We start from the raw sequence: 8505 nt of genomic DNA, 5'->3' as shown, positions 1-8505 counted from the left end.
TATATATATATAAACCTTTCAATAATTCAAATTCCTATAAATGTTATGTCTTATTTCAATTAGTTTCTCAATTAAATTTCCGTAACCCGATGATATTGAATCTTGCTTGAAAAGGAATTTCTACTAAGTTTTAATTTATTAAATCCTATGTTAAAGGTAATAATTCATTCGGTGTTGTATTTTATTTTAAAAAGGGTATTTCCCTTTATTCAAATAATTTCTAAAAATAACTTCATCTTTTCTTGCTGATTTCCTCATTGGTTTAAAAGCAGTAATGTACTTTATGGTATATAAATGAGACTCCTTGAACATCTTAATTGTATTGGTTATGGACGCTATGTACTGAGTAACATGAGGATGACGTTGTGCAAAGTGAGATAGATATATGTGGGCACAAGGTGCTGTGTGTGCTAAAGGTTTGGAAATTGATGTTATGATATGAGACACCGAGGATTGAGATGGTCGGGATTATGTATCAGAAATGATGTGATTGATTGAGTTTGCATCGCCTTCTTTGTTTGAACATATTCTTACTTGTTTGTGTCCCAGTTATGTTGCTGTTAAATTACTTGGTTATCGTTTGTTACTATCTGTGTTTCCCATTATTGTCTCTATTGTTTGTAGTTGTATTTTTTCCCTGCTATTGTTATTACTTTGTTATCTTTATCTTGGTAGTTCATTATCATATCCTGTTCAATTTATTTGACTAGTAGGTGTCTTGACTGTTCCTCGTCACTACCCCACCGAGGTTAGTCTTGATACTTACTAGGAACCGTCGTGGTGTGCTCATACTACACTTCTGTACATTTTTTTTCTACAGACCCAGGTATTTGATCAATAGTAGTTGTGCGGATCATCGCGGTGGAGACTCAAGGTAAACCTGCTGCTGCGTTCGCAGGCCTCAGAGTCACCTTTATTTGCACTTATTTCCATTTGTTCCTTTTGTTCTGGAACAGTGACGTATTTATATTAGATAATTACTCTTAGAAAGACTTATGACTTGTACTACCGGTTTTGGGAATTGTAATTGTTCAGAGTTATATAATTTGAAATTAGCGAATATCAATGTTATTCTATTAATGTTAGGCTTACCTAATTTAGAGACTAGGTGCCACCTTCATAGGGATTTTAGGTCGTGACAAGTTGGTATTAGAGCTCTAGGTTCATAGGTGCTACGAGTCATAAGCAGGTTTAGTAGAGTCTTGCGGATCGGTACGGAGACGTTTGTACTTATCTTCGAGAGGCTATAGAACTATTAGGAAATTCCACCTCTTTCATTCCTTATCATGCGATATTGATTCAGCTCGAAGTATATAATTTATGTTCCTTTACATCCACTCGTGTATGATATTGCGCTCTTAGTGTTCGCTATGCGCCAGTGGTTCGTAATGCTATAGACGGGCTACGAGGGAGTCAGGGATCCTCAGTCATTGTCTTAACGTGATGTCCAGAATGAAGATACATATGTATTGAAAGACTATTCAATTGCTCATATGGAGGTGCAGCGGATTCCGACATCTGATTGATGAGTACGAGCTTGAGGGGAGTTTAATTGGTTGGCTAGTCGTCGAGATTGTGGCAGGGTCACGAGGTTGATGCTGATTGAGGATAATTGGTGGTAGTGGAGCACCTTGTGATTTGTGTTGTACGAGCTGTGAAGGTTAGTTTTGCGGATCATCAGATGATGTTTTCTATGGCTTCACGCCAAGTGGAGGAGTCCACTAGCAGCATTCAGATTGCAGAGTTAGATTTACATCAATTTTGGCCTGAGGCATGTGTATATGTGGTATTGGTAGGTTCCTGGGTTTTGTGTATGACTAAGGTCTGAGATCTTTCACGGGATGATCTTGGGGCATACGGTGTTTCTACGTCATTAATGGGTCTACATTTTAGCATCGAGGGGAGCCGGAGGAACAACTTCTGATTCACAGAAGGTCTATTCAGCGGGGGCATCGTGGTTGCGGTAGAACGGGGTGCTTCAGAAATGCGGTAGTTTATGAGCTTCTGGGCTACGTGGTTCGTGTTTGGATCATCTGTATTTGGGGCATTGATTGACGTTATTGCATATCGACTATTCAAAGAAATGGGTCAGTTCAGTAGTTTTGGGTTAGCACATCAATGGAAGTAATTGGTCATTTTTAATGGGGATTCTCTACCGGCATATATGGCAGTACTCTTGGATTAGATGGTTTGTGTGACTCGGTTGAGTTGGGGGATGCGGTCCTAATGGCTTAGTTTCGTGCGAGCGAATTTCAGAGAGTAATCGATGGTTTTGGCAGCGGCTTGAGTCGGCCGGCTGCTATGGGCATAAAGAATATGTTATACGTTGTGGTTTCCTCCTGAATAGGTATCAGAAATTAATAGGGTGTTGGCATTGTTGACTATCATATATAAAGGGCGCGCATTTCAGGAAGGACTTTGAGTTTGGGGTTGCGGGTGAATGACTAGTGGCATGGTGATTTCTGGGTTTTGAGGCTTTTGAGGTTCAGATTTTGTTGCGCGGCCGAAAATTCTATATGGGTGCTTAGACAGGATGATGGGATGTAAGTGATGTATCATCCATTTGATTTGCATAGTTGAGTTCGGGTATGGAAATTTTAGTGTTTTGGGGCTAGATGTCTCCATATGTAGACTATTTCCTGTTGGTGGATTATGAAGAAGTGTTGATAATGGGATGATCAATAACATGTATTATCGATAGGTTGCTGTGGATCTTTGAAGAAGATTTACCTAATTGGGAAGGATCAGGATTTGGTTTGGACCTATTTGGAAGATCAGTGAGAATATGTATTTTGTATCAGGTCAAGTTTGTGTGCTTCTGTGAGACTGTCATTATGGTTATGTTATCAGGCAGAATGGATATTATTTGTGCCCCTGGCCTAGGTTATGTGCTACTCTTTTATGTTGTGTTAGGCGGTGAGGTTGTATGATTATTTCCCACGCATGTTGCAATTTTGTTCAAGCCTTGTGGAGATGTGGGCGAGATAGTCCTCGTGATGTTGATTTGCTCATTGCACCTTACTCGTGCTTGCTTTCTTTCATGTCTATTTATTTATTTCTATTCATTTTCCCATAGTTATATTGGTGCACTCTGTTGTGCTTGATATCAGTATTTCTATTATTAGTGAACCCGAGCATTTGTCTTGATGAGTATTTGGGAGCAAGCTGCGCGCCGCAGCGGATGTTATGTGGGATACCCCTTTCATTATGTTTATTTGGTGTTCTGTTTTCCCCTTGTGGGACGATTTGATGAAAACTATACTTTTGTTGTTGCACATGTTATACTTGTTAAGTAATTCTTCCACCTTGCTTTCCTTTTATTTGTGCTGCATAATTGAGTTATTGCTGGTTTATTGTACAAACTGTAACGCCTCAAAATTTTAATAATATTTGCATGATATTTTACTTTGCACTTCCTAAACGTGAAACTGACAATATATGAAAATTTCTTACTTTAGGTTGTGTTAATATTGACAAAGAAGCTCCATGGTGTTGCTATGTGTAACACTTAATATTATTTTGATGAATTGTTATTAAATATATTATATAATTAAGTTTTTGGGCTGCCAACCTTTTGTATTTATCTAAAGATATTAGTAAATTGGGCAGCCACATTTTTCATACTTATCCAAAGTTTAGATATTACTTTGGAAGACTTGTCTTTCCATATCCTTCTCTCTTGTTTCATTCTTGCAAGATAAAGAAACAAAACCACCTATCCTCTCTCCTTCTTAGCCTCTGAAAACTTCATGAAACCACCATAAATTTCTACAAAATCAACCAGCAAAATTCATTTTTGGTGAAATCAAGTTGTTCCTCTCTTTTCTGGTAAGTTTCTAAACTCGTTTTTGCACTAGACAACTATTAGTATTTTCTACATATCTTTTTGTAAAGAGTTCCGATTTAAGTGATACAGGACTTTCTGGAAAGCTATTTCATAAATCTATAACTCATTCTCATGAAGGAACCAAAATCTAGTTTTTCTGGTATTTACCCAAAAATGGATCAGAAAGTACAGGGCAGGTGCTGCCCAGATTTTCAGTTTGAAATATTCCATGTACTACTGTTAGTAATTTTTGCATAACTTTCTGTACAAAATAGATATGTGGGTAATTCAAGATGTTCTGAAACTCTAAGACATAGATATACAATTTTTATGAAGACTATACAGTCTAGTTTGTCCGTTTAGATCTTCAAAACTGAGCCACAACACGGAACAGTGATACTGTCCAGAATTTCTGTTTTAAACATTTTTGGGTATTTTTCCCAATTCATGTTTAGTTTGACATGTTAAATCACTGAACTTACCTAGATATTTGATTATGTATTTTAGGTATATAAACCCTTGAAAAATCAAAGGGGAAGTGTTTGAGAAAGTGGACGGATTTGGTTTGTTTACAGCGTAGACGATTCGAATGTCCCCAAGTTTGTGATTGAACTGTTTTGTGGTAAAACACCTTGTACAAACTTTGTACTCTTTTTTCTTGCTGGAATATTTTTAAATAACCCAATATTTATTTTTCTTGTCTTCAATTTATATTGTTATATTCGTATTATATCAAGTATTGTCAGATATTTGGTAAATCGTCCATTCGTACGGATTGTTTGATCATTTTGCATTCTTGTTGGGACTTTGTCCTTCTTGTGGCAGTGACTTTGTCACTCATCTTGGCATGCCTCTTGATTTGGATCTTTTGCCATCTTGACTTTGGATTTGTAGTTCGTCTTAAATTATGGAACTTGTCCGTGTTAAGTACGAACTAGGAAGCCATTTTAATATGATTCTTGATTCTCTTGACTATTGGGTTTTGACCCTACTTGATTTGGGACTTCGGTCCATCTTGATATTTGATTATACTTAGTGTGATGGCATGACGTACATATTGGGCGAAAAATGGATATTTGGTAAACTCTCTTGGATTGATAGTATACGCTTTCTCAACTCTTGAACATTGTTGTTGATATTTGGAAACACTTCAAAGTTTGATATTTGATATGTTTGATATATTTGTTCACTTGTTTTAAATTATGTTAAATTGAGCTAACTATGAGTGAAAAGGGGAATTGGAGAATTTAATGACTCCAAGCCCAAAGTTTATACGCCACTAAGATCTATGCTTAGCGATAGTTATTTTCTATCGTAGGTAATGTACGGGATGAAATCTGAAGACGGCCATTATGAAGTAGTCTTTTGGGAGCACTTATGGAGATCACATTTGCATATGCACCTTGGTTTTGTATAGTTTTGGGACATGTACATTATATATATATATATATATATATATATATATATATATATATATATATATATATATATATATATATATATATATATATCACATTTATGTATGTTATTTGGAGGCTTGATTGATTTTAAGACCAAAATCTTGTAACTTGAATTTGGTAACTTGTTTTGCTATTTTAGGGTGTGTTAATAACTCAGGTCTTGTAATATGTTGAATTTACACTTTGTCGTGTAATATGTACAAAGGAGAAAACTGGTTTCCTTTTTATGAAATTTATGTACAATGCAAACTTGTAGTGATGTTGGATGAAAGTATAAATTTGTTAGGAAGTTGCTTTAATCTGTTGATTGTTCAAGAAGGGTTATATCACCTTATGTGGATATTTTGACATTGTATTTCATTTAAAATACAATTATGAAGTCTATTTTCAAACAAAAATATTGCACTTTGAACCTTTTCGCATGGGCCTATTTTCGCTACTAAATTATTCTGGATATTCTTAACTAATATCTTTTTAATATTTTATAAGTAGTAAATTAGATTTGTTTCCTAAGTAGCACCCTCCCAAAGTTGTTGCTACAAGTTTTGGTATCAGAGTCAGGCTTGTGATTCTAGGATTTTTTGTTGTTGTGATCGTACCTAGTAATTGTTGTTATTTTCTTTCTTGAAAATGCATCGGAGATTATGAATTTTTGCATACTTGTGTAATGTAATTTGTTGTATTACTTGTGCATATGCATCATATACATGTCCCTAATGCAGTGTGATCTTATCTTTTAAAGGAATTTTAACATGGTCTCCTCTTCGAATAGAGCTAGTGAATCCGTTGACGAAAGTCAAGCCCATTATAATGCTCCACCTCACCTTCAGGGAAGAGATGAGTAACCCTTGCCTGACCTAAATCATCCTCGTGTTAGTGAAAATGAGGTGGGCAGTAATCCAAGAGCAATGGGTCATAATACTCCATCTATGACTCCTCCATTTCAGCAGATGGCTGAGTTCTTTCGTCAGTTGGCTGGGACAATGTCAGAACCTAGTGGAATGAATTTTGAGAAGATGAGGAAAATGGGTGGAGTTGAATTTGAAGGCACTACTGATCCCATGGTAGTTGAACAATGGCTCGAGCGCGTGGAGAGGGTCTTTGAACAACAAGAGTGTACTAATGCTGCCAAATTTAAGTATGCTAACTCTCTTTTACAAAAAGATGCCTATGATTGGTGGGTAAGTGTGCCAAATGCAAAAGAAAAACCTCCAGTGCTGACTTGGGATGACTTTGTGAAATCATTGCGTGCAAAATATGTCCCCTTATCTATTGTGATGCTAAAAAGAAAGAGTTTCTGAATTTAAGACAAGGGAGTATATCTATTGCAGAGTATCAACAAAACTTTCTTAGGCTTTCTCGCTATGCTGGAGGTATTATTGATGGTGAAAGAGACAAGTGCAGAAGATTTGAAGAAGGTTTGAATGGTTACATTCGAAAATCTGTGGCAATCTTACAACTTGAGTATTTTTCCAAGCTAATTTCAGTTGCACTTACTTGGGAAAGAATTGACAAGGAAGAAGCTAGTAGGAGAGAAAACAGGTTTAGGAAGGGTGATTCAGATTATGGCGGTCCATCCAAGAAGGGAAAGTTTGACTATTCCAAGACTGAAAGTACACATAAATCATCATATCATAAGCAGAATAAGTCGAATTTTTCTACTGCCAGTACTCCAAGTTATGGCCAAGGCAAAACTCATACACCTACTTGTGCATAGTGCGGGAAAGAATCATTATGGTGCATGTAGACGAGCTTCTGGTGCTTGTCTTAATTGTGGAAGTATGGATCAGAAAGTGAAGGATTGTCCTAATCCTAATCCTCTTTCTTATACACATACCGAAGGCTCAGTTCAAAAGCCTGTCACTACTCATTCTCAAGCCAATAGCGGTGCTAGACCTCAAAATATGCAAGCAGCGGGTTCGAGTGGAGCTAATAAGGCTAGTGGGTCGAGAGCTAATGCACGAGTTTATGCTATGAGACAGAAGAATGACCAGGATGGTTCGGATGTGGTTGTTGGTAAATTTCACTTATTTGGCATATCTGTTGTTACATTATTTGATCCTGGATCTTCGCACTCTTATGTTTGCTCATCACTTGCATTTCCTGATAATGTTAAATCTGCTAGACTTGACTTTGATGTGCTAGTTACGAGTCCATTAGGTCATCAGGATGTTGTTAATAGGATTTACCGAGATTGTCCATTCATGATTCAAAATCTGGTCTTCCCTGCCGACTTGCTTGAAATGCCCTTCCAAGACTATGATGTTATTGTTGGTATGGATTGGCTCCATAAGCACCATGCATTGGTGAATTGTACGTTGAAGCAAGTGACTTTTAGAACTCCTGCATATTCACACATAGTAGTTCAAGGAGAAAGATCATTGATATCTAATATTATTTCTGCGGTATTGGCAAGGAAGATGATTTGTCAAGGTTGTGATGCCTATCTTGCTCATATAGTCGATACACGATTAGGGAGTCCAAGTCTTAAGGACATACCAACCGTGTGCGACTTTCCTGATGTATTTCCTGATGATCTTCCTGGGTTGCCTCCAGAAAGGGAGATTGCATTTCCTATAGATCTTGTCCCTGGAACTATTCCTATTTCTATCGCTCCTTATAGAATGGCTCCAACTGAATTAAAAGAGTTGAAGGCTCAATTTCAAGAACTTCTAGAGAAAGGTTTTATCCGTCCCAGTATTTCGCCTTGGGGAGCTCCTATTTTATTTGTGAAAAAGAAATATGGCACTCTTAGGCTTTGCATTGATTACCGATAGTTGAACAAGGTAACAATCAAGAACAAATACTCACTACCTAGAATCGATGACTTGTTTGACCAATTGAAGGGTGCCAACTTTCTCAAAAATTAACTTGAGGTTTGGATATTACCAATTGCGCGTGAGGGAGCAAGATGTTCCTAAAATTGCTTTTAGGACCAGATATGGCCATTATGAATTTTTGGTAATGCCATTTGGTTTGACAAATGCTCCTGCTGTATTTATGGATCTAATGAACCGTATATTCAAGCCTTATCTTGATCAATTTGTGGTGGTGTTTATTGATGACATTTTAGTCTATTCCAAGGATAGAGAAGATCATGATAAGAATATCCGAATTGTCATGCAAATTCTGAAAGAGAGGCAACTCTACGCGAAGCTTACCAAATGTGAATTTTGGCTGAGTGAAGTGGCTTTTTGGGGGAATATTGTATCACCTGAA

General features: G+C 36.9%; 1 long non-coding RNA gene across 1 annotated transcript; it reads left to right on the top strand.

Moving 5' to 3' along the window:
* Window positions 3678-5246, top strand: LOC109224688. Its single transcript, XR_002067759.1, has 3 exons — window positions 3678-3828; window positions 4334-4448; window positions 5145-5246. It is a non-coding gene; the product is annotated as an uncharacterized LOC109224688 (long non-coding RNA).

This window comes from Nicotiana attenuata, chromosome 3 (assembly GCF_001879085.1).
Source record: "Nicotiana attenuata strain UT chromosome 3, NIATTr2, whole genome shotgun sequence".
In the NCBI taxonomy this organism is placed as follows: Eukaryota; Viridiplantae; Streptophyta; class Magnoliopsida; order Solanales; family Solanaceae; genus Nicotiana; species Nicotiana attenuata.
Note: the sequence above shows the minus strand (reverse complement) of the source record. Positions and strands in the feature narration are given on the sequence as shown.